This window comes from Mauremys mutica, chromosome 12 (assembly GCF_020497125.1).
Source record: "Mauremys mutica isolate MM-2020 ecotype Southern chromosome 12, ASM2049712v1, whole genome shotgun sequence".
Taxonomy (NCBI): Eukaryota; Metazoa; Chordata; order Testudines; family Geoemydidae; genus Mauremys; species Mauremys mutica.
Genome location: NC_059083.1, coordinates 72,602,696 through 72,630,354, shown reverse-complemented (window position 1 = coordinate 72,630,354; position 27,659 = coordinate 72,602,696). Strand labels below are relative to the sequence as shown.

Sequence of the window (27,659 nt, the reverse complement as noted above, 5' to 3'; positions counted from 1 at the left end):
GGACAAACTGCACCCAAACTACAACTCCCATGTGGCACCATAGATGCATTTCCTAGCACATACCTACAGCCTGGAACTGTGGGTTTATAGACTCTTGCTAGGGGGCAGATGCTTAAAGCAAGCCAGAGAGATGAGATGAGATGAGATGATCTGGGCACGTTTCATGGTCCCTTTGAAAAGGTAGGTGGTTATCTTGCTATGCAAGAGTGACTGCTGATAAGAGATGACCGGAAAAGGGGGGGCGGGGCTCCCTCCCCCAAGTTTCATACAGGAGGTGTGCTCCCAGGTGGAGCTCTTAGCTACATCACATTGGTGAGGAATGTGAGTTCGGCAGCGAGGCGCTTCTCCCAGCCTGTGCCCCTGGGGCAGGGAGTCAGTGTTTTGTTTACAAACAGAGGCGGGGTGATTAAGATACGGAAAGGCTGGTAATTAAATTAAGGGTCTGGAAGTTGTTAGATGAACCTGTAAAACAGGAATCCCACTGCAGGGGATGGGGGATGTTGAGTCTGTAGGGGACTCAGAAGAAATACTGCTAAGCCTTCCGAGCCAAGTTTACATTCAGAAAAGAGGGGGATGTGAGGGGCATAGGTGAAAAGGGGCCAAAACCCAGTGGGATCGAGAAGTTCCCATTCTACCTGTGGTACTTATGTGGCCCCGTCACCTTAGTATTTGAGGGCCTCACATCACAGCCCCTTGCTGAAGTAGAGCAGTGCTGTTATCCCCGTTTCACAGATGGGGCACTGAGGCACACACAGACTAAAGGCCACATTTTCAAAGGTATTTAGGCACCTAGTGGGATTTTCAAAAGTGCCTAGAAGGTTAGGTGCTTTGTGAACCCCACCAGATGCCTAACTGAATCGTTGAGTGCCTAAAAACCTCTGAAACTCTGTCCCTAATGCATTGACCTGAGGTCATAGAAGAAGTCCATATCAGGGAAGTAGAACCCAGGTCTCTCAGGACTAGCTCCCCATCCACTGGGCCAGCCTTTCTCTCTGTTGCATGCTGCAAAAAAAGCGAACTCTGATTTAGATGGGAGCAAAACCAAGAAGGCCAGTTCTCTGAGACTCCAGCAATTGGTCCGAGATGATTGGGAACGATGTCATGGTTGACAGGATCAAAAGCAGCACAGAGGTCAGGAAGGATGAAGAAAGAAAGAGAATGAGTCAGGTGACAGGAGAGCACATAACCGCCAAGGGGTGGCGGGTTCTGCCCCAGGCTGGGTTGTACAGCAATGGCTGCTGTGCAATTTTAGATTTTAACTGAAAACCATTTTGTTTTGTCGTTTTTTGTTCTGAGTTTGAGAAAAGGAAGGAATGAGAAAGTGTTGTATGAGCATAGATGTGATTATACCTCAAATTCTGAGGGTTTCAGCTGTATTCAGGCCAATTCCAGAACAAAGAACAGAAATCGCATCCACAAAGTCAACCATTATTGTCATGATTTATGTTATTCACTGGGCACCATCTGTGTGCTCAGCACTGTTCAGAATATGCCAGAAAATGTAGTCCCTGAACCTATGGATATAAGATGTGTAACTCTGGATAAGATGGCTCAGATGTATAAGTCTGAAGTGTATAGTTACTGACCACACATGTTATCAGATGTTCACTGGGTTGTTAATATCTATGAGCGGAGGCACTGATGGCAATAGAAGGTTTTACTTGATTAAGGGCTAGAAGATTTGACCCTCCAACTTTCTTTCAAGAGGGAGAGCTGCCCAGAGCTCCTGGGCCTGTTTATTTTCCTTTCCTGCCTGCAGTGGCCCTGATATACCTCAGAAGTCTCAGCTTTTTTCTCAACTTTAAAATGTGGGGATTTTCTTGGTATTTGAATTGCAGTTTTCACAGGAGAGTATTTTAAACCAATCACTGTAGTGTTGTCTTTAAGACCCTCCTGGAAAGTAACTAGCTTTTAAACAGAAGTGAAACAGCAGTGTTGTCAACTCTCACCCTTTTGTCATGAATCTCATGATAATTACTGTTTTTCTTAAAGCCCCAGCTCCTGGAGTCAAGTGGAGATGTGATGATTTCAGCCTTCATTCTTAAAGAAAAATGACCTTTCTAGTCCTTGTGGCTGTGGTGAAAGCTTCAAAATGTGACCCCAGTGCACCTTAAAGGCTCAAAAAGCAGAAGGCAAATAAAAAGAACACCGCATCTATTATTTTTACATAATCTCATTATTTTAAAGCCAATCTCATGATTTTTGGTGATCCTGATTCATGATTTTTGAACATTTGGGGTTCACAATACTATTAAAGTGACTTGAAAGTGTCAGTTTCACTGCTGTTTAAAGTCAGTTTCTAGTCTATTATTTGTAGTGGGGTATCAGCCGTAGAGCCTCAGGCAGGTGCAGTATAAACTCATGGGGGCTTGCCCTAGTAGGATGTTTCCAAAAGCTAAATGATCCATTTCAAACTTGAGGAACTGCAAAAAAAAGTGATAGAAAGTAATCTGGATTTTTCTACAGTTGTTTCAATTGTATTCAAGAGTTAGGAACAAAGTAAGAATGTACATTAACATTTTAAACCTAACCAGTGGCCCTTAAGTGAATTGACACTGAATGGGTCAAGATTTCTTATAAGAAATGGAAAGGGAAGTGGTTATTTTTTGCTGTTTTTAAAATGAAATAGGCAGCTAGTATTGTTTTTTAAATTATTATGAAGAACAAATTTAAGCTTTGTTGTAACATGTGTTGTTTGCCTGGACTGCTCAAGACCTGAATGCTTCTGTAGGAGGAACTCTATGAGTTGGGTTCTTAAATACCTTCATGCTGTTTCACATCTGATACTCCTTGATGAAACATAAGAGCCTTGTTTTATAACAGGCTTATTCAAAGTGATACAAGCTACGAAAGTGAGATCTTGGAAGAGTGTTGCTGTTTTCTTAATATAATAAAAATACTGTAAAGATAAATAATAATAATAAATAGTGTGTAATAAGCATGTCCTAAAAACAAATGTTATATTTCCAAGATCACTGCTTTTCTAATTTATACTCAGGTAAAGGAGAAAATCCCTGGAAATATTCATTTTTAGGAGGGGCTTTGCAAGACTTGACATTTTAGTGAAAGGGGTTCACAGGTTGTTAAAGTTTGGGAACCACTAATCTAGACTGAAAAAAGCATCTTGCCTAGTGGGTGTCACACAGATATAACTACATTTGAAAGACAGATATAGTCAGTATTCATAACTTCAAATACAAAAATGAAACATGCATAAAAATAGGATAATAATATTCAGCAAATCATAACTTTTCCAATGACATCCTACATGACCCATCTTATACAAAATGCATCATAATTATGCCATAATCATACCATAATAATATAACTGAAGAATATAGGGTGCAGTGTCATACACGTACCTCTCGGGGTACACAGAGGCCTTCCAGGAGGTACATCAACTCATCTAGATTTTTACCTAGTTTTACAATAGGCGATATAAAAAGCACTAGTGAAGTCTGTACAAACTAAAATTTCACATGACTTGTTTATACTGCTCTGTATACTATACATTGAAATGTAAGTACAATATTTATATTCCAGTTGATTTATTTTATAATTATATGGTAAAAATGAGAAAGTCAGCAATTTTTCAGTAATAGTGTGCTGTGACACTTCTGTATTTTTGTCTGATTTTTTTAAGCAAATCGTTTTTAAGTGTAACTTGGGGTACGCAAGAGAAATCAGACTCCTGAAAGGGGTACATTAGTCTGGAAAGGTTGAGAGTCGCTGGATAAAATGACCTTGTCTACACTAGGAGTACTTTGCTAGTATATCAGTAAAGCACTCTTGTGTGTGAACACAGCTATATTGGCAAAAATGTGCTTATGCTGCTACAGTTTATTGCGATTCCCTGAGCTGGCATAAGCTGTACCAGCATATGTGCAGTTTTGGTGGTATAACGGCATTTACATTTCGGCTTTTACTGGCATTGCTATGTGAGTAAAAATAATCACACCCCTAAATGACAGAGCTGTGTCAACAAAAGGTTCAAGTGGAGACGAGGCCTAGCAGTTTAGAATAATATCTCTGATTTTTAAATAAATTAATGAGAAATGCCTTTATCTGATTTAATCTTCAAGCCACTTCCCAAATGCTTACACACACACACACACTTTGAGCAGGGGGTTGGACTAGATGACCTCCTGAGGTTCCAACCCTGATAAAAGGGAAAAAAAACCCAACACATTAGGTTGTTTACTTGAACAACTAGTGATATTTTATATGAAAATAAATAAATCACAAGGATGATTTGTGGCACTGTTTACAACAGGATTAAGCCTGATATTTTGGGAGGGATCCATTTTTAAACTGAGATTTGCTGGGGTCACAGATATTCCCCACCCCACTCCCCAAGAGCAGCCTTTACCCACATTGTCTTCATTGAAAGTCAGTTTCTATTTCTTCCTTGTTATAAAGTGCAACAAGGATACGATCAGCAGAAATCTCACTGTAGCTAAGACAGAGGCTTGTTATGGTCTCTGCTGGTAGCTGAACTCCAACAAACAGCTAAAGGACTAGATCAAATCCCCTTTGCATAATCTCCATTAGCTCATTGCATTCAGGTAATAGCAAGCCTAATCAGGAGGCCTTTGGGTAAATTAATGTTTGTCTGATTTGGGATCCAATCTCTCAGACTGTGGAGCAGTCCCTGAGTGTCTGTCTGTTAATATATTTTTAAAATTAATTAATGGCACATTTAATTTGCTGTATAGGAAGAGGACAAAATGTTTTGTGGGATAAAGTGATGGTTATGTTTAGTTATGCCCAGTAGAGGGCAGTCTTGCTTAACTAACTGAACTTAGTCACCTTTATTGATGCATCTGATTTACGGAAAAGGGGATCCAGTAGGGAAGCCGCATCCCAGGCATGCTGGAGTTTATCATTTAAATATTCTGGCTCAGGCACAGCTCTTGAGCCTCAAAAATGCTGCCTGCCTAGCTGGAAGGAAGGAACTCAGTGTTATCCAGTAAAAAGCACTCTGTAAGGGAGGGCACAGAATACAGCACTGGGGGCTGTGAAGTCTTTCGGGACTGAGGCTACGTCTACACTACCCGCCGTATCGGCGGGTAGCGATCGATTTTTCAGGGATCGATATATCGCGTCTCATCTAGACGCGATATATCGATCCCCGAACGCGCTTATATCGATTCCGGAACTCCACCACCGCGAACGGCGGTGGCGGCGTCGATATGGAGAGCCCCGGAGATCGATCCCGCGCCGTGAGGACGGGTAAGTTATCGATATAAGATACTTCGACTTCAGCTACGTTATTCACGTAGCTGAAGTTGCGTATCTTATATCGATTTTTCCCCTTAGTGTAGACCAGCCCTGAAAGGGACGGGAAGCATTGATGGCATATTTGTAGCAGAGATGATGTAACCCAGATCATGGCCCCACTGGACTAGGTAGTGTGCAAATACTAATACCAGACAGTTCTTGCCTTTTTCTGTCATCTTGTCTGTGGAGGAAAACAGCAGATAACTGGTACCTTTTTAAATTGTCAAAGGGAACGTCTGAATTGGCGAAGGAGCCTTTTAAATTAGAAGCTATTACAAAGTTTTCATTCCAGGGAGATCCTGGGTAAATTTGGCCAGTGGTAAAATAAAATTTTAAACAAAATGCAATTGTCCAATTTAAAGAGGAACTCCTTTCTAAATTATACTAGCTTTATCTAATCCCACCTACAAAGTCTCTCTCAGGAGTTCCACTGGGCCACACAGCAAGACATCAAGATTCCATATGGTGTATATATAACTCCAAGTGCTACAAGTCTAGTTTAATCTGGTTGTCAGCTCTATTAAAGTTAATGATGAAAACCTTTCACATCTCATTCCTTGCTGCTGTACAGATTTCCTCACCTCCCATGAACAGCCTTAAAGAGACATTGTATTATTAATCAGCATGGCTTTTTATTCCAGTTATGCTGGACCAGAGATGAAGTCTTTAGATAGACCTTGACATCTACAGTTTTCCTGAAGCCTGATACAGCTGTCTGCCTCTTTTTCAATATTTTGTTAACTCCTTTGCCAAGCACATAGTTTAGGAATCCTCTAAAGACCTTTAGGAACTGAAGGAGTCTACATACAATTTTCAATTCCAACAAGGGACTTTATTATTGTGATATTCCCTGTAATTATCAGTTTGGAAAACAGCCCTGAAAGAGACTGAAATCCTCATAAACCCTATACAGCAGCAGGAGGTATGGCCTTATATTGAGAAGGTCATGGTGCTATCAGTAATACTTCAACCACCTTGCAGAGCAGCTCCAGGCAAGAGCTTAGGTTAGCACTAATGATTTCTCGTCTTTTTTATGTCAGATTTGGGAAAATAAAAAAAACCCACACTAGTATTTTTTAAAGGAAACGTTAAGGGAAATAATTCTCAAGCACTGTGTCCTCATTAAACAGATTCTCTGGCTGCCCATGAAAACATCATATTGGATATTTGAGAAAATTGACAAAACCGAGAGAGCTGGGTGGTTAAGTTACGTACCGGTAGCTCCTTGTCACCTTTCGAACCCCAGTTCAAATCCATGCCCTCTCTAGTTAACGTAATGCCTTGCAGCTCCAGGGGCTCTATCCTGTCCTAATTAACCAAAAGTCTCAGCTGAGCTGTCTGCAGGATTTTAATTACAGAGTTATTAATCCACGGGGAAAAAGTTGACAGATGTTTCAGGTTGGTCGGAGCAAATTAAAAGGCAGGTGCCTGGCATAAAAACTCAGAAACGATCAAACAAATAACTCATGCATGTTTAGCTGGTCTGAAATGAATAGTGTACATCGTACCATTCAGTGTACTGCGCAGAAGAGGGCAGGGTGACATTTCTTCAGAAAATCAAGCTTAACTAGCCATCCAGAATATTAACATAGATTCTCTCTCACACACTTTTTAAAGATAAAGAGGTCCATGAGTTTATACTCTTAAAGGAGCCACAATGTATTTTTTGAAATTTTGTGCCCATCTCACTTCTAGACAAGAAAAAGTTCCAATATTTTCATAGGTCCTTTTAGTTTTGCAAAACCTTGTACAGAGCAGAGATAAGCAAAATAATCAGCCATCTATTTTTTGGCCATTGTTACTGTACCTGGGTTCACGCTGCACTGTGGAACTTTTAAAAGACTAACCAGAACAGCCCACAATAGACAACATTTAGTCCGCCCCCACCCCATTGACGCCTTGACCCATCAGATATAAAAAACCCGAGTGCAAGTCTACCAAAGAGAGGACAAGCAGTGACTGGCTTAGTTTGCAGCAAGGGAGATTTAAGTTAAATATTAGAAAAAAACATAAGGGTATTTAAGCTCTGGAATAGGCTTCCTAAGGAGGTGGTGGAATCCCTTTCACTGGAGATTTTTAAGCCCTGGTTACACAAAGACCTGTCAGGGATGGTTTGGGTACACTTGGTCCTCCCTCAGCACAGGATCTCCTTCCAGCCCCACCTTTCTCTGATTCTATGCTGCCTGGAGGCTTCTCTCTTCTCCAGTATTTATATGACTGATCCATCAGTTGTCTGCTGTACTGCGCCGGCAGAGGAGACAAAGGAAGTGAGTGCAGCAGCAACCTCATACTGTGACATCGATAAAAAAAGGCACTGAATTTCCTTCTTCCCCTCTCCCGAAGTGAGGCAACCATTAATCTACTGGCTTCCTAGAAAAAACAAAGAACCAAAGTCTGTTCAGATTTGGGGCAAAGCATTCTTTATAGGGGAGGAAATATTAGGATTCCATCTTCCTTCGACCACATTTCTCCCTTGTTCGCTCTCTCTGTCCAGCACTTTACTCTGGCTTGTGGGGTTCCACAGGGTTGGTGTTAATAGATTAATGCATGTCACCTTAATGGAGATTTATGGCAGTGTCACTTCCATGACATGCTAAGCCTGAACTAGCCTGTAGCAGGGGAACTCAGATATTTCCCAGGGTGCACACAGCCTCTAACTTTGCACTGCAGCTTGCTGGATGCCTGTATCATCCATACAGCTGACTGGTTTGCACAGCTGCCTGCATTCTTGAGTGTAAGCCCTTTGCAAAGTAAGTTCTGTGAGGAATGAAACCTGCAGATGATGCCATGCGCTGATACTAGGGGTAGAGCACTAAGAAAATACTTTCTGTGGCTGTGATGAAATTCAAGGCAGAGGGTTCAGTGGCTCTCAGTTCAGTGCATTTCTCACACTGTATGTGCTACTCTGTCTGTCTCTCCACAGTAAAGTTTTTGGCAAACATTTCCCACCAGTGCAATCCCCCTGGGGGGTATTAACATAGGGAGTGCAGGAATACACGAGACTCCTGTGGCTGCCAGTATTTTTTAACTCTGTCATCTAACCCTCCTTAGATCTAAATAGCACAGTGTTAAATACTGCAGGAAACATGGTGGCTATTTCCACAATTACTCAGGGTATGTCTATACTACCCACCGGATCGGCGGGCAGCGATCGATCCAGCGGGGGTTGATTTATCATGTCTAGTCTAGACACGATAAATCGACACCCGAACGCTTTCCCATCAACTCCTGTATTCCAGCGCTGCGAGAGGCGCAGCCAGAGTAGACGGGGGAGTGGCAGCAGTTGACTCACTACATGAAGACACCGCGGTGAGTAGTTCTAAGTACGTCAACTTCAGCTACATTATTCATGTAGCTGAAGTTATGTAACTTAAATCGATTCCCACCCCCCCAGTGTAGACCGGGCCTTAGTGGTTTTGTCCAGATCCTGTAGGCAGCTTTGGAAATCTCATCTCTTGTGTTAGCAACCATGGGAAATCTTTGCTGAAAAACTAAGTAGCATATACAAGACCTTGCGGTGATCAGTAATTGACGACCAAGATGAGTTGAACGTAGGGTGACCAGATAGCAAGGGTGAAAAATCGGGACAAGGGGTGGGGGGGTAATAGGCGCCTATATAAGAAAAAGACCCAAAAATCGGGACTGTCCCTATAAAATCAGGACATCTGGTCACCCTAGTTGAACTGTATGTTGGGAAGTTGGTAGTGAGCAAGGGCCTATCAGAATTGCTTGATCTGTTGGCTTGCTTTGCACTGAGTTTGACAATGTGAAGAATCTGTCTTCACTAGACCTGTTAGCTGAGTTTGTAACCAGTTAAGCAACCTGCTTAAGCCTAAACATGAGCACTAGAATTCTTCAGCCTCCCTTATGCGCCTGTGATCCCACTGTTTCAGGGCACTCATTCTTCATACAATCACAGGCACACCCATGCAGCGCTCTCTCTACTGAGCTTATCTACTCAGTCTTGTGAGCAGACAGACTATTGAAACGTGCTAGCATCCTGTTCTCAGAGAGAAACAGGCAACTCAGAGCAACTCTTTACTCCTGACCTTTCTCAGCTTGGAAGGATCATCTTCCTTGGCCTTGCACTGATGCTTTCTGAAATGTCACTGACACTGTGAAGGGTTAATGCAGTATGGTTTGAAAAGGGACTACATGAATGCACATAAGGGAACTTTTAGTGCCCATCAGCAGGATCCACATGGGCCAGATGGTGCACAACGCACCGATGCCCAATAGAATTTACTATTTACCCCTGGAAGTGTGGACTTCACTAAGGTGCTGTGCAGACAAGCTCACTGTTGATAAATAACTTGTCCTGCAGCTGTCCTACTTCGAGGAGCTTTTGAGATATTTGACAATAAGTAACTCAACTGTAAATTGTCACACTTTCCTCAAAGTTACAAGTTTCATGTTACAAGATATTTCTGGCTAGCTAGAATGAATATCAATTCCTGGCCTTGGATACAGACCCAAACTCTAGAAGAAAAGTAGATTGGAGAAAGTAGATTTCAACATCAAGGATAACAGAAAGCATATGACTTTCAGTTCTCGTAGAGTACTTTCTTATCCCACAAGTACAAAGCATGGGAATTGTATGTGAGAATTCCGAAATGTTATGGAGAGACACTGTACTACTTATGTTTATTTCTTCTTTTTCCAAAGAAAGGCCACTAGTGATTTCTCATTTATTTTGATCCCCTCACATGGTGTCCTATAAATGGAACGAGATCTAGTCTTCGTCCGTAACACCTATTAATCCCTTGTCCTGTACCCCACTGCAAACACACACATTTACTAATATATGGAACTACAGGATTAGTGCTGAACATCATGTCACTTACTTACATGGCATCCTATTCCCCCATCTGCTTGGTGACTATTAGGGTGACAATTCTGCAGTCTGATCTGTACAGCAAACCTTTCTGTCCCTACAGATTCCCACTGAAGTCAGTGGGGCTCTTCACAGGTCTGTCTGCGTGGATCAGATTGTAGGTTGTAAACAAAGAACAGGGACCTTTCCACTTTATTAATTTCTAATGCACTTATTAATTTCTAATACACTTTGGAGATTCCAAACATACAATGGCCCAGATCCTAAGCGGGTATAAATAAGAGCATCTGTTTCCCTTCGGTACTTATATGGCCTCCATTACTGCTGTATCCAAGTGCCTCATAATCTTTAATGTATTTATCCTTCAGAACACCCCTGCGATGCAGGGAATTAGAGACTAACGTCCAATCTTCAAAGTTATTTAGTTAGTGTTAGGCAGCTAAATACCTTGGAGGAGCCAGATCTAAGTGACCTTGCCCATGGTCACCCAAGAAGCCAGTGGGGTGCAGCAAATTGCACTTAGGTCGCCCACATCCCAGATTAGCAGCCTAATCACTGGGTTGTCCTTATTGATTTACGTAGCGCTACACCAGTTTACATTACCTGAGACTCTGGTTCACTCATTCTGGGGTTTATCAGAATGCAGATTCACCAGGGCCAAGTGAGCTTTTTAAATATAAACTAAACTTTTACGGTGGGCTTTTAAAAGTTTCTCCTAGCAAGGTTTTAAGGAGTTAGCAACTATTGTAGTTTTGTTACCGTACGTAGACACAGAAATATGCAGTACATGCATCTACACAGTAGTAGAGCCTAACCTCATAACACCAATAAGGTTAACGCAAAGCAATGTTATTCCTGATGTCACAGATAAATCATGTTTTCCACCACTACACACAAATGTACTGAGCTATAGCTAACCTTTCATCTGGAAGGCAGAAGTACCCCCTACCCCTTTCAATCTGGAATTCTCTAACCACCCATGGACAACAAGATATTGTGCATCTATCATCAATTTTCTGATTCCCTGGGGAACAAGGCTGCGAGCACAGAGACTCTGGCAAAGGCTTGTTACTCATAATTTCTTCATTGTGAGTTCATGCCTATCCTTAATTTGGCTCAATTGAGCCAAATCCGTATCCAATTGCACCTGATAATACAACGCATTCAAATCAAGGTCACTAGCTTTAAATCAGTATTCTGGTTTGACTGGCCTCTTCTCATTTGAATGGCAATATACCGCAACCAGTGCTCATTCTTGATTTTGAGTTAACAGCACATCACTGTCCTTCAAATGTGGTACTAGAGCTTTGGTTGAACTCCTGCTGCTTTTGTTGCCCAGTCTATTGCAGAAAACATTCAATTCAGCCCAAGTCACCAGCAGACTTCATGAACGATAACCCTTATATCAGTGCATTAGAAGCAGCAGTGACTTTATTGGAACCAAGAAGATTCAGTGTTCGATACTTGCTGTTATTGTTTTATCAGTTACAGCTAAGATATAATTTCTTTGAAATGAGTTGCCAGAGAAAATTCTACTGAACAATTTTTTTTTTTTAAGAATAATAGAGGCAGGCGTTTATCTTATCTGGACCACTTACTTGTTTAACAAGCCATGACAGAATTTGGTCTGCATCTTTAGTATTAAGATAACACTAGGTATCTGTACTATAACTCATAACCTATCTCAGCTCAGCTATATTCCATCACCATCTCTTAATACTCACGGAAAAAAATAAGTTGTGCTGCCAGCAGTTCACTTTATCTCTTAATAAAATGTAAGTAAGCAAAGAGTATGGGTGCGATTATAGAAGCTTAAGAAAAACAGTAGACAGGAAGATAGAAATTGATCATATGTAGCTTACCTACCCGGTGCTCAAGTCCCATCAGATTTTACAAGCAAAGCAGACAGGCTGGGTCAGTATTTTCTGAGGAACTAATGGGTGCTGCTGAAGTGTTGTTGTGTTCCACTAGGTGGCAGTCTTACCTTTAAGTCAGTACAGGACCAAAGCAGCAGGACAGAGCTAGAGTCTCTTAAGTTCCATGGCCCTTTTTGGAAGGGTCTGGATTGTAATATTGGTGTCCTGATCTAATTCTACCTTGGGTAATTAGACCTTGCTTGAATTTTTAATTGGACATGGCATTGCTCTTCACTCCCTCCACCTCTGAATTATGTTGCTGTGTGCTGTTAAAAAACAGCTGTTGCATTTCATCCAAGAGCTGGCTTGGCCTCAGCGGTAGGAAACACGATTTGCAAGTTAGTTTGTAATTTACTCTGTGGTCCTTTGGGATGAAAGCCACTGGTGTTATTATGAGAGAAGCAATTAAGAACACCTGAGAGAAGCCCTAATGTCAGGTCTGGGCAATAATAATCACAAGACCAATTCTTCTGTGTCAAAAATATATCATGCTGGTAATTACACATACTGAGGAAAGAGGAATTTTCAGCAAAAGCAACAAAGAAAATGTCTTTAACCAGACAGGACTCCCTCCCCACATTGTCTCTATACATGTTAATAGGTAGAAAAGGTATTTTGCCTCTTAATCATAGTCTGCTTTGAAATCTGGCCCAATACATGTACTGTATTTATATTTATGCACTCTAGGTAACCAGACAAGGCTGGATCCTCAGCTGGTGTAAATCCACATGGCTTCATTGGACTACACCAATTTATATCAACTAAGGTTACAGCAGGGAGTAAGGTCTGAAAACCAATGGCCAATATGTAGTGCCTTAACAACAGTCAGATGGGCAAGCATCAAAATTTGGATCTGACTTTGGATCCAGACTTCTGAGGTGGAAGTGTGTTCTGATCTCATGTTCTGATTCATATAATATTCTCTTTGGGAAAAATTTTCAAAAGCACTTAAGTCTCTTAAACAGGAGTTAGACTCAGAAGCCACTTAAGTGCTCTTGAAAATTTTATCCTTGATCTATATGCTGTTCACACGCATGCGTGCGCGCGCACACACACACACAAACTGTGAACATGCTGCAATCAACATACTGAAAATCTATTAACATTCAGAAACACCAGTTATGGGGAATTATGTTTCAAAGTCTCTTTGTTTAATGCAGACCAAGACCTTCAAGTATGAATACTGAAAAAATATTTTTCAACCACCAGCTCAATAGCAAATCATAATAACTAAACCCTATGAGGGAATATCATTGACCTTTCCCAGTACCTCGTTTTCTTTGCCTGGGGATGTTTAATGTCTTGATGCAATCAGTCATTTTGGGCAATTCCTAGTTTGGCAAGTCTTTTGTAATTCCACCTGTCTTATGAAAACAGTTAATATTTAATACCTAGCCATCAGTAGAGTCGATCTGCCATCCCTTGTGATATTTTCTCTGTTCCAGCTACATTTTTAAATCACACATTTTTCCAGAATGACTGATTGTATTTTTTTAAAGCTAGCAAAGCTTGCTACTTTGCCATTTGTTTTATGAGAGGGAACTTAGTGTGTTGATGGTGTGTTTTTGGACAAGCACATTTTCCACTGGAGTTTTGTAGTTTTTCAGAACAACTTTCCCAGGAAGATCAGAGCCATGGTGCCACATTTCAGTCACATATTCTATGCTATAGACCTGTATTCTACATCTAAACAGGACTTTAAATTCTGCCCTCACTGCTACTATTTCAGCAGTGCCTAATGGAGTTTGGTTCAGGTGCCTCATGTTCCCATTCTCCTCTATGGATCAGTCTTCCTGACTTGACTACATTTTCCATGATGTACAGTGGTCTCTCCCTTTTGCTGAGCTGTTGCAGTGCATCATGGGAGTTACACAACCAGACTGCACCCTGGGAGTGGTAGTCTGACTAGGGAGCCCAATTCACAGGGGAAAATGTGGGCATGAGGCATCTGCAGAGAATATGTTGAATCAACCAAAAAAGAAACATGTTTATTTTTATTTTCATGATGGAAACTAGAAAAAAAAAACTCAGCAACAATCAACATTTTCCCCATGGAAAATTGCATTATTTTGGAAATCACATTTTCAGTTGAAAAACATTTTGACAAAAAAATCCCAACCAGCTTTAGTGTAGAACCAAATCATTAATGTAAAGGAAACTAATGCATAAACATCAGATTATTTTATACTTTCTATACATACTGTATGTTACTGGTTTATCCCTTCAAATGCTTGCTATGTAAATAACTTGGTCTTGTTTATTTCTTTTCCAATTTTTCCTGCACTATATTGCTAAAGACATAACTGATTAGGCAAGAGCGAGGAACTTGTCTGAGTGAGTCCTGGATCAGCAAAGACCTGTTCTCATATTATATAGGAGAAGATAAGCTAGGCAAGGCAGATCTTATCTTGCCCTGTACTCATTAGCATTCTATAGGCAGTTTGGGTATGACTTTTTGGGGGGCAGGATATGACTCTTGCAAAGGCAGTGGCAGGTGACACATCACTAATTCAAATGCTACCTTCAACAAATACTTTCTGAAAGCTAGAGGGACACTGCTACAGAAATACCTGCAGAAAATATACAGCAGATTTTAAAACTCTCTCACCTACAGCAGGAGAGAAACGCTTAACAAGGGAGAGAATGTAGTTTTGATTCATATTTCAATTCAAAGTGAAAACAAATAATATTTGTAAGGGATGCAAACATCTTGTGCAGAACTACAGCGCCTTATGTCCAGGAATTTTTAATTCCAGAATGATAAAAGGAAGGTCCATGGCTCTTCACTATTTGACTTTGGGCAGCTCATTGAAGCTCTCAAGTTAACATGGTTCTAGTCAGTTTTGCTGCTGCTATTGGTGGTGGTTAGTGAAACTGACAGGAATTATGTCAATTTCAGTCCACAGCTGCCTGAGGTTCCAGGTTCCATGGCAGGCTGCCAGGGATCTGGGGAACCTGGAAGCCCTGGGTCTTTGGTAGCCCTCCTGGAGGGCTGAAAGGGAGCCTGGATGCCCTGGGAGTGCCAGCTCCCAAGCTCTATGGTCCCTTGCTTAGCAGGCGGTTGAGCAGCCAAGTGGGCAAGCTGGCAGGAAACCAGTTTTGCAACCTGCCTGTGATCCAGCAGAAGGTGGTCATTGGGACACTGCACCCCAAATTCTTCAGTGATATTATGATATGATTATGCTTAAATTCTCCTGTATTTTATGCAGATAAGTATTGTGAGATGTCACTGGAAAGGTTATGATTTGCGGATTATGATTATCCTGTTTGTATGCCTGTATCATTTGTGTTTCCAAAGTTATGAATATTAACTATGTATCTATTTCACATGTCACTGTTCCTGGGCAGTGCCCACTAGGCAAAAGGCTCTCAGTCTAAATGGCTGGCTGGGAAGGGCCAATTCAAATTAATGAGCCATCAGAGAGAACAATAGACCTTAGGAGAAGCTTATCTCCCACCTGGGGAGCTTTCCTGAGGACAGCCTCCAAGTAATGGCTGCTGTGACACTACAGGGACATGTGACCAGTTCACCTGGTGCTGGACTCCATCTTGGGATGTCAGTATTTTTCCACTGACTGGAGTGGGAGCCAAGCTTTGAAACAAAGGATTCCTGCCATACGCAAAAGCTATATAAGGCAGGTGAGTGACAGCATCATGGTTCTTCACTGACTCCCCACCCAAGAAGACTTGTGGAAACACCTAAGGAACAGAGACTGAACTGGGGGAAGTGCTGGACCCAGGCTAAAGGGATTTTTAGCCTGTGAATGGAAGAGCTGGGGATTCCAAGATGTAAGCAAGTGCACCTTGCCCCTTAAGAATCTGCAGCCTGCTTATACCATCACTTAGGGTGAGAATTTGCTATTCATATCCAATCTATGTAGTATATTAAGCTTAGTTTGCGTTCTTTGTTTATTTGCTAGGTAATCTGCCTTGATCTGTTTGCTATCCCTTGTAATTACTTAAAATCTCTTTTGCAGTTAAACTTGGTTTTGCTTTATCTAAAACCAGTGTGTGGGAGTTCTAACTCAGGGCAGAAAGCTGTTGCATATTCCTCTCCACATTGAGGGGGGTGGTGGTGAATTTTATGAGCTTATGCTATACAGTTCCCTGTGCAGCACAAGATGGTATAATTTTGGATTTACACTCCAGAGGGGGTGTATGGCTTAGGAACTGGGAGGTGCCCTAGCTGGAGCCTTCCCATGCAGGGGCTGGTCAGAGTGTCCACATGTACCTGCAGCTGGGTGTGTCCCTACCTGTATGTGTGCTGGTGGAAGTGCAGACTGGAGCCTAGAAAGGGCTTGGCAGCTTGTCACAGCAGTACAGTGTAAAAGGGAGCCTAGGCTGGTGGGTCAGGGGGGCTCAGTGGTACCCCAGTTCCAGGTGGCACCCTGCGGGGGGGAACCCATCACAGTCATAATCAAACCATTCCCATGATACAGTTTAATTTTGATAAATTGGCAAATTCCAACAAAACATTTTTTCCAGCCAGCTCTACTCATTTCTTCATCTAGAATTTAAATTTTTTTTTTTTAAGGACTGACAGTGGACTCCGCACTCTACAAGACACAAAAGAAGAATATAGTCCCTGATATGATGAGCGTGCAATCAAAATATGCTGTGGAATGCAGGTAATTATCTTTACTTACCTGACAGATGGTATTGTGAGGCCAAAGTAGGGGTTGCCAAAACCTTTGGCCTCTCAGCTGGAAGGCACTATACAAGGGCGAAGTAATCAATGTTCTACTTCAGTAGCAAATACTGGTGGGGATTCAGCTCAGGACTCTTTCTTCCCTGGACATACAATAGTAGAGGTAACACAAGAACAATTTCTTGTTTTAACTCTTTGGAGTGTTGGGACATTGTCCCAAACATTCTCCCCTAAACTCCTACAATGGAACATTGAGATAAGATTAGAACAGTACATACTGACTACTAACGAGTATTTCGTGCAGGTTTGTTGGTAAAACATTAGAAACTGTGTTATCCTGCACAGTTGCCAACTTTCACGCGGTATATAAGCTCCCCGACTTTCACAATAAACCAAAAATCAAGCTAATCCCATTTCAAAAACAAGGCCAAAACAAGCCAATCCCTAAGAACCCCAACACTCTGTGACTAGATCTGTGTGCAGTCTGGGACGGTGGTGGGCCTGCTGTGCACCCCTGACTCTCTCCTGCCTTGCGCCTGCTGGCCGGGAGCTGATAAAAAAAAAAAAAAAAAGCAGCAGCAACAAGCTACAAGCCAAACAAGCTGTAAGCCAAAAACTAGCCAACAAGCAACTCACAAGCCAATTAAGCCAAAAACAAGCCCAATTTCTGCGTTGTTTTTCTTTGCGGGTTTGGCATGTCTGTTATCCTGCTGAGCAGTGCCTCCTCTTCCTCCTGTTTTATTAAATATAGGCTACCAGGTACCTGTACAACCAAGAAAAGGCATGTCTGATTCATAATCAAAGATGATATTTAGTACCAGAGTTATTCACCAGGGCTTTGGTAAAATAGCTGCTGGATCTTACTTACACACACTTACTTAGTGTAGGTTCTCGAGCAAGGAGAAGGGAGCTGGAACTTTTGGGGAATCTGATGCTGGCTTGCTGTGATCTCAAGAAAGTCACTTACTTCTCTATAGCTTAGCTTGCTTATCTGTACAATGAGATAATGCTCCTGATCTCCCTCACAGTCATGTTGCGAGACATCTTGGAGATCTTTGGATGAGAAGTGCTGTGAAATGGCTTTGAAACTGACAGATTTGGGAGCCAATCAATATCTGCCTGATACTGTAGTTATTTCCATTATGAAGCCTCTCATATTGTTTTCATCTCTTTTATGGCCTATTTCATGGCCTATTCTGATGAGTTAGCATTATCTAATAATTCTTTTATTGCTCTAAAGTTTCATGTGTCCCCCTCAGTGCTGTGTCTTATTTCTTCCTCACAAACTGCTTGTGAATTGCCTTGGCAGATAAGTCAGCCGACTGATAAGTACTCTCAGAATAAGGCTTATGGTTCACCGGACATCAGCTCATGCTGTCAGAGCTGATAACCTTCAGCTGGGAAAGTTAACAATAATTTCACAATTGCAATCATTGACCTACTGTACTGTATGTGTTACAGTTTTATAGAGTGTAGCCAGAACGTTCAGCTTGGCAGAAAGTTGGGATATTGTAATGAAATTTTATCCAAGGAGATGACTGCTGGCTATGAAATCTCAGTAGCCAAGTCAATACACCATATCGCACCGGAGAATAAAACCCCTTATTTCGAAGGAATCCAACACGTGTTGCAGAGCAGCGTGGTTTAATGGATGGGGCACTGGAGTGGGATTCACAGGACCTGGATTCCATTTCCAGTTCTGCCTGTTGCCCCTTTTCCCTTCCCACCCTTTGTCTGACTTGTCAATTTAGATGGCAAGTTTAGAAGACAGATAGTTATACAAATGTATATGAGAGACAGACCCTAGGTATACTGCCAACAGAGATTTCTGAGATGTATCTCATTTATATGATAAATGATTTTCAAATGTAATCATCTCAAAGCCATTTGGCTGTGCACGCAACTGCCCTATGGAAACTCATCCTTATTATGGTTACATTTGTCCCACTCTTTCCGACTGTTGGTTACACTTGTTTGTCTTGTTTTAATTAGACTGTTAAGTATTTAGGGGCAAGAGCTGCACTCTGTGCCTAGCACAAGGGCCCTGATCCTCAGTGAGTCCTCCAGATCAGTGGTTCTCAAACTAGGGCCGCCGCTTGTTCAGGGAAAGCCCCTGGCAGAAGACGTGTATCAGAGCAGGAGATGAAGGGATGGCTGAAGAGAAGTAGGCCACGTCTACACTACCCACCGGATTGGCAGGTAGTAATCGATCCCCGAATCGACGCCCATACTCCACCTTGGCAGGAGGAGTAAGCGGAGTTGACAGGGGAGCCACGGCGGTCGACTTGCCGCTGTGAGGATGGCCAGGTAAGTTGAACTAAGACACTTTGACTTCAGCTACATAGCTGAAGTTGCGTATCTTAGATCACCCACCCCCCGCCCGCCCCAGTGTAGACCAGCCCGTAGTTAGGAAATTGTGTATAGGGAACAGACATAAGCATAGGGGAAGGGTAGCACAGAGCTAGGTGAGAGCAAGCATCTGTAGCACTTTATCGATAAGGACAAGGAGCTTGAATTGAATAAGAGACATCAGACCAAGAGGGGGATGTACCGTGGGGTTAGCAGAGGAAGATACTAGAGGGGAGAGGGTAAAGCATCTCTGTGCAAGACAGGGCTGTTTGGGGCTGAGCTGAGAGTATGGACCAACTTCGCACAGGAACTAAGGACTACCACAAACCTCCACTGCTCCAAGTGCAAGGTACACTTCTTTGACCTTGTCTCTCTCTAACAAACACAGAGCAGCACATAAAAAACAAAAACAAAAACACTACACTACCCACACAAGGATGAGAGAAAGAACTACCTGTGAGAGATGTAGGTACATTGCATAAAGTACTCCTGGAAGGGGCTATGATGAAAAAGGCAGTCCAATAACCTGTACAGAATAGCAGCTGCATTTTTTAAATTGACTAGGGAGAAACGGGGAGAGATTACGAAGCCAGATAAGAGAAAATCATCATCATCACAGAGGTGACCGCTGTTTTAAGCCAGTAGGTAAAGTAGATTGAAACAGGAGTGGAAGCATTCACCACACCGACCAAGAGGAGGACCACCTGCTGGGGACCTCAGCTTACCCAACCCAAGGAGAAGAGTAGGGCTCTCCTCTGCTTTTAGCCTCTGGGTTTCACTGTGGAGACAGTGAGGAAAAGGCAGGAGTGCTGAGCAGGAGACTTGATGTAAGGGGAGAAGGAAAGGGATCATAAAACATAGTTCTAATATTTTCCTAGGCTCTGATTTTTATCATATCGAAGCTGGGATACACCACAAACCCAACCCAAGCTGTCCTGAAATATTTACAAGAGATCTGCACAGATAAGTCCTTCCAAATAGTTAACTATTTAAGACCAATGGGAGAAAAATCAAGTTGGAAACATCTTGAGAAGTTGAGAATTCGAAGCTGAAATGAACCATCTCTTGATTCCATAATGAAGACCAGCAGCACCTCCATTTGATTTCAGATCAACTTGCTTCAATCCATCGTGCTTTCCCTCTCTACACATCCCCAGGAGGCTGTTCTGCTAGCAGGCTGTATTGACAGCTTGGGTTTAAGTTTAAACCAAGGCAGTTTTTATAGCAGCAAGTACACTGGGATGCCGAATAGTCACAGTGTGAATCCCACTAAACTGCTTATCAGCCGTGACCAACAATTTATATTAAAAAAAATTTATGACTAAATCAGTGGGGCTATAAGTAACGTACGGCTTAGAGGAGAAGAGCTGGAGCAAATGATTTTGTTCCCATGATTCATCAGAGGGGCTGATCATGATCTTGGTGGGTTGGAACTTTTCCATTTCTTATTTTTTTTTGAAAGAAAAAAAAAAGGGTTTAACTGAATCGTGCCGCAACCTGACCAATGTTTTATTTCAGCCCCTAGTCTCAGTGCTTATAAAAGATGCTCTGATGATTTAACCATGTAAGACCAAATCTCAGTGGGGGAATATTTGGAAAGTGCTGAATGTATTATTGGTATTACAGTAGCCCCTAGAAACGCCTAGCTGCCCTATTCTGCTAGGTGCTCTGCAAAGTAAGAGATTGTTTGTGTCAAAGATCCTACAGTCTAAATAGAGATGAAGGGTTGGAGGACATGAGGGAGGCTCAGCGTGGTGACGTTCACATGCTGATCCGCGGCATGGCCAGGTATAACTCAAGTCTCAATCCAGTGCCCTGCCCACTGGATCATGCTACCTCTTGCTAGATGTTAAGGGAAGATCAAAGGAAGAGGGTAGGCCAGTGGCCTCAAGGGCTACAGCTAAAATGTTGTGACAAAGTGAAAATGAACTGGGCTGACCAAGGCACATGGCACAGGAGGTATGTGCTACATTCTCTGCATACGATCTGTACGACCTGTGCTCAGTGGATAAAGTTCACCCCCATGCAGAGACACCACACAAGGCTCTGTGCACCATTTATTCCCTATTTAAAATGTATCCTGCACTGGAAAATAACTGTGCAAAAGAGGCATCGGGGAATCACAAGTTGGCCATTTTTCATTAACTCCATACCAAATGGGGCCAGTTCACAAGTAAAAAAGATGTTTTGAAATTGAAAAGGTTTTTTTCATAATTCTCAGCCCTGCAAGCTCAACCCCACTTGCCGTACAACTGTTGCGCTCCCACATGGGTAAAAGTGGGGAGAGTGACAGGATTCTGGGAGTCCATACATCCCCAACACACCATGGAGGCCAGTTCTCTGCACCAGCTGAGTGCACCCCATCATTCCCCCCACAGGCTGACAGTTACTTGTCCAAAGGGTTTGGTGTATCCTTAAGATTAATGATGAACTGATTAAAAACCAATAAACAGGATCTATTTGTGAATTATTTGTTCCGCAAAAGAGGGGCTAACTTTAGATCTATAGCTCCGCTCACTGTGCAGATGGACAAAGGAAAGCACAGAAAGTGTAAATAACTTTTCAAAGTCCCCCCAAAAGTCTGAGGTACACTGCTGAGCTGAGACCAGCATTCCCGCCACCCAGTCCTGTGGTCCAACTACCGGTCAGTGTCTTAGCCAGCTTGACTAACTTTCCGCTGCTGACACAACTTCACATGGGGCCTGCAATAGCTCTTTCTCCTTACGCTGGTTTTTATGTATCACCTGCTTTACTAAGTGATTATTCTGTTGACGAGCGAGTGTAAAACAACCATCTAAAGCATGAAGATGGAAGAGCATGGCAAATGAATGCGTTTAAAATGCATTTAGTGTGGTGTCTCTTCATTCCTTTAATGGACCGGTTGGTCATGCCTGTAACTCGGGGAGAGTTTAGTGCCCAGCCAATTAATTCACTTGATACATCTGCTAAACCATCACATCTGCCGTTTTGATTCAGAAAATTCTTTTCAGTAAGATTCTTTGAGCTCTTATCAGCCATTACTTTAAAGGGTTCATGGCACATAACCTCTGCAGAGAGCATCCAAGCAAGCAGTAAATGGCTTTGTGCAGAATTTGTTTAAGCAAGCACCCCCATAATTACAAAGGCCTTTCAACTCTTTGCTCAGAAGATGACGAATCCATGGTTTTCTGTCTTCCGAAAGGGAATACAAAAACACAGGCTGATCTATTTGGATTTATCCGCAGTGGCTCAGAGGTTTGTCACGGCTGCCAGCTTGCTAATATTGTGAGTGCTAAAGAATGCTCATCTCATAAGCAATGCAAATGGGAACCCAGCCTGCTGTTTCAATGAGTAGATGGTAGAGTTTTCTTTGACAGGAGCACTGGCAAGGTGTCCGGCTCTCACGTTTAATCGGATTAACTTTATTTTTATTATAACATCCATTAGCTATTGACAAATCTATTGGCCTTCCAAATTAAGGACCAAAATAAAATACCAGCTCCTCTAATGGATGATGCAAGGTGCAAGCCTTATCTTGATGTCCCTTTGCCGTCACCCAACAATTCCTTTCTTGATCGCAGGCCAAATATTGAAATATACAACAAATTCTTAATTAGAGGATTATCCTGATTAATCATGAAAAGCTAGCTGGTAGCATTGGGGTTCTTGGTTAGAGCCTGAGAAAGGAAGCCTCTCCCCCTTCCCGGCAATCCAATGGGCAGCAGAGGGGATTGGAATAATTCTTTGGCACCCAAATGTATTTTGGGCTTCAATTTGCTCGGGGTTCAGCTGAAGATGTGTGTTCCTGAGGTCTCCTTGTTAGTTCTATTTTGCCAAAAGGGCTGCTTCCGGAATGGGATGTTGTTTTGCTTGCTGAACTTTTAGTCCTGCTCCCCTTGAACAAAGAGGATTTTGTTTTGTTTGTTTTTTTGTTAGGAAGATGCAGTGATTCACATCTTTGACAGTGTGAGAGTGCATTACACACTTTGCTGCCCGAGGCAGAACTGGCCCCACCTGTTTAGAATTAACCTGCCCAAGTACCTCGTCACCCTCACATACATCAGATGACTTATTTTGTCATGGTCCAATCCTCTTTTCCTGCTCCAACATTGATCCCAATTTTTAATTCAGCTCTTGCCAGGCATAGCTGCTATTCTTACCTAATGCTGGTACCACTTTTAGATTCAGCTCAGGATGGAAGTCTGCTAGTGGCTTCCCTGATATGCATCACTTATGGTGACACACACATATCCTTCCAGAGTCCAGGGAGACCTGATCTTAGGCTGCGCAGAAATAATGTATAGAGAATCACCGAGAGCTGATTGAGAAAGGGACCGAATTGAACCCCAAAAGGGCATTTAGAATTCACAAGCAAGACATCTGGGCCTGTGCTGAATTCTTTTGAACAAATATGCCTTTCCCTAGCAGAAACCACGGGCTCAGCCCACATCTGCTGCCTTCAGTTTTTCTATTCATAGCTTGTACAACTGGGAAATGCAGAAAATCTTGTTTACATGGCCAGAGGCTAAGATAAGGTCAGTTACTCTGCTACAAACATCCAGACCTTGGAAATGCTCTTATTCTTCCTATTATTATTTCAGTGTTAAACTTTTCTTGTGGTATTGAATTCCACTCTGTCTACTGCTCTAGGAGCGATCGGTCAGGATGGAGGAAGTTATCTGTCACAATGGCAGCCCTAAGTGGGAGGTGTTCCCACCTTCAGAGGCACCCACGCAGGGGTCCAGCTTCGGCCACTCTTACTCACTCCGAGTAGTCCCTTACTCACGGAGTAAGTCACCACTCAGTATGGCAAAGGGCGGCCGAATCTGGTTCATTATTAGCCAACCATTTCACATCTGTCCCTCATGATCTCTTTTCCTGATTGTGATAAATCCTTCTGAAATTAGCTTTATCATGCCAATGCCTTAGACATTCCCTCTTCCTGTTTCCCCTCCCGGGTAGACAATTCTCCTTCAGTGTTAGGAATTACTATTTAATAACTCAGCTATGTAACTAAGATTATGGTGAGGGCTGGTAGGGACCATGTGCATGTTAATATTAAGATAAACAGATCCCTTTCCAGAAATACCATGAAATTTACAGAGGAACATTATGTCAACAATAGCAGCCGAACCATGGAGAGGGTATTTTCCTTCATGCTGCTGCATGTAGGGGAGATGTCTTGGCTCAAGTGCACTTTGTAATTTAAGAAAAGGATTATGAGTCCAAGCAGCAGCAGTACCAAGCAATTAATGAAACTGCTCTTTTGGGAGGACTCAGTGTACTCTCTTAAATATGTTGAAAATTACCCACAATCCCTGAAGGGCTCTACTTGGAACAAAAGCCAGATTTAAATCCTGAACTTAATATAATAATGTGGAATAAATCTTGAGGCTGCTAGTCAGCAAGTTCCCTCTACTTCTTGCTTTAAGTGGTCATTCTACCTGCTGCACACATCTCTCTATTGCTGCACGACTCATCGGGGGATTATGGATCTAACATTTCGTTTTAATATTTTATTTCTGCTAATATTTATTTCAGATGTAATATGTTCGACTATCACCATCTCTCTGGGTGATGGAAGACAAGGCAGAACTGGGCTGCAGAAAATACAGAATCCCATTCAAAGTGGCCAAGTAAAGCTGTGACCCAACCTTTGAGGTGTTTCAAGCAACAATGGCTCATGTCGCTGGCCTACACATCTCCAAGGAGAAGGGACAGATCTAAAGCAGTGGCTCTCAACCTTTCCAGACTACTGTACCCCTTTCAGTCTGATTTGTCTTGCGTACCCCAAGTTTCACCTCACTTAAAAACTGATTGCTTACAAAATCAGGCATAAAATACAGAAGTGTCGCAGCACACTAGTACTGAAAAATTGCATGTTTTCATTTTTACCATATAATTATAAAATAAATCAATTGGAATATAATTATTGTACTTACATTTCAGTGTATAGTCTATAGAGCAGAATAAACAAGTAATTGTCTGCATCAAATTTTAGTTCGTACTGACTTCATTAGTGCTTTTTATGTAGCTTGTTGTATAAGTAGGCAAATATCTAGATGAGTTGACGTACTCCCTGGAAAGCTTCTGTACACCCCCAGGGGTACATGTACCCCTGGTTGAGAACCACTGATTTAAAGAATCTCTTCTCGGGGAACGCTGAGGAGACAGCCACAGTTCTGCAGCATCATCCAAACTCCCTGGAGAGCTGCTTCAGTGGTGTTTGGGGAGGGAATGGAGCAAAAACCAGCTGCTTCCCCTAGCTAAGCTTGTAGATTTCAATTCCAAAATCTGATCAAGAGTTGATGCTGTGCTGGGCCCACCATTCTCCCCACCCCCTCCCCAGAGGCTGTTCCTGAGCAGTTGCAGGGGGAATCAACCATGCAGGGGGAATCAACCAAGCAGGGGGTTGGACTAGATGACCTCCTGAGGTCCCTTCCAACCCTGATATGCTATAAGCATAACTCCTGTTGGCAGTGTGCTGATGGTGCGGAAGGTGGGTTAGCACATTATCACATGATGGCTGCTGTACACAGAGGAACAACTCCATAGATCTGGGGATGCCCTTCAGATGGATCTGTGAAGGTGGGAGGTATTGCACCTGCACATGTGGTAGCCCCACAAATCTCCTCCAACAAGGGGGACAATTTTTCTTAAAATAACTGTGATGAAGTTCATGGAGTTTTCCGTTCCCCTGCCTTTCACTTGATATCAGTTCTTACACTGCAGTATCTGAGCACTTTCCAGTAGTGCATTAAGTGGTAGACTGTTTGAAAACAGGGCTCAACCCCCCAGATTCTATACTTAAATTTCACTGACCAATTGTCAAGTGTAAACTCCTTAGGCACTATAACAGCGAAACATGGAGTCACAGATGGACCCCTGGGGTACTCCCTCTGTCTTGCCATCCAGGTAAGCTTACTTTTGTGATAGATGGTCCCTTAAACCAAGGATCAGAGCAATATTTAAAGGACCAGTCTCTTACCTCAGGTCAACTGCACCTTAGATCTCAGACCAAAGACAATGCTTGTAGCCAATTGTATAAAGATTTATTACATAGGAAAAAGAAATGAGCATTATTTACAAGGTTAAAGCATATATACACACACAAATGAGTTTCAGTCTTAAGTTTCAAAAGGTCATAGAAGTTTTTATGATAAACTATATCTGTCCTCTAGGGCTAACCCAGGCTAAGAAGCTGGGGATCCCTTGCTTATGCCTAGAAATCTTGCCCCACTAGAGTCCAAGCAGCAAAGAGATCCAGTTTCTTCTTGTTAGGGCTTTTTATTGTGTTCCCCTCAGTGCTCTCAGCCAATGAGCACATTTACTTGTAATTCATCTCCATGGGTGCTGGGGGAGAGCAAACAAAGTCTTTTTTCCTCTTTAAGATTCCATACTAGTTCACCTTGGTGTTAATGGGCCTTCTCAGTTGGGTAGGACATGGCACCTCCCTTTTGGAAGCCAGCATTTCATACTAGTTCATACCTCTTTCCTGTCTGGTGATTTACACAGTTACAGAGGTGGACAATGCAGACACTTAAATATTACCTTATAACATGGGCTACAGATGTTATAAGTGAGATTAAATGCACGCAGCAGTTTACAAGCGTTCAGTAATGTCTAAACACCAAGCACATTTTTGTAATTCCAATACCTATATTAACAGACAGGTGAGCCAGGCTAATTCCAGCTATGTATTTGTCAGTGTGCAGTTGAGATAAGGGCGGGGCTAAGCATGAGCTGGCACCTGGTTTGCCAGCGTCACATATTCTCAGCAGATCATGGTTAGTTAAAGATGGAAAAGGAAACTCGGATCATTGAGTCCATCCCCCATGCAGCATGTCGTTCCCTTATAAAGGACATATCGGATAATAAACAGGTACTCAACACTCAGCCATCGTAAACGCTGGTTCAGATTACCCTGTGTTTGCAGAGATCACTAATGAGTTAAAACAAGCATTGCTAATTGTTAAGCATTAAACTAAACTCCAGGTGAGATCACAAATATAACAGATTTATTTGGGCATAAGCTTTTGTGGGTAAAAACCCCACTTCTACAGATGCAGGGAGTGAAAATTACAGATGCGGGCATAGCTATATTGGCACTCCATGCATCTGAAGAAGTGGGTTTTTTACCCACTTATGCCCAAATAAATCTGTTAGTCTTTAAGGTGCCACCGGACTCCTTGTTGTTTTTGTGGCTACAGACTAACATGGCTACCTCTCTGATATTTTAAAATACAACAGCGTAATCATTAATTACATTCACTGAAACTCATATCCAAAATACAGATAATGGATGGTACATACTTAGTTTCCCTTCACAGTGGAAAAAAAATAGTACCTAATATTTGTATATTTGAGCTAGTAATTCAAGGCTGTGCATATCTCTGCAAAGTCTGACAAGTGATCAGAGAGTATAACCGTGATTGTTCCAAACCTCATTACCGATACAGGGCCATCTACCTACATTCTTATTCTGCACCTTTCATTATGGTATCTGAGTGTGTGACCCGTGTCGGTTGGCCCACCGAGCCGCTAGGGGGCGGTGGGTTGCTACTGTCCCACTGGCTGGCCTGCATCAGGCTGTCTGTCACTAGGGAATTAGCAGAGGGAGGGACGCCGGCAAAGGTCTATGGCGCCCCCCTCA

General features: G+C 42.4%; 1 long non-coding RNA gene across 2 annotated transcripts; it reads left to right on the top strand.

Moving 5' to 3' along the window:
- The first annotated feature begins 70 nt into the window (after positions 1-70).
- LOC123345100 lies at positions 71-24,801 on the top strand. 2 transcript variants are annotated; one of them, XR_006572719.1, is made up of 3 exons: positions 71-180; positions 16,565-16,658; positions 24,548-24,801. It is a non-coding gene; the product is annotated as an uncharacterized LOC123345100 (long non-coding RNA). The 2 variants fall into 2 exon arrangements; XR_006572720.1 differs by lacking the exon at positions 71-180 and adding an exon at positions 15,611-15,877.
- The last annotated feature ends 2,858 nt before the right edge of the window (positions 24,802-27,659 follow it).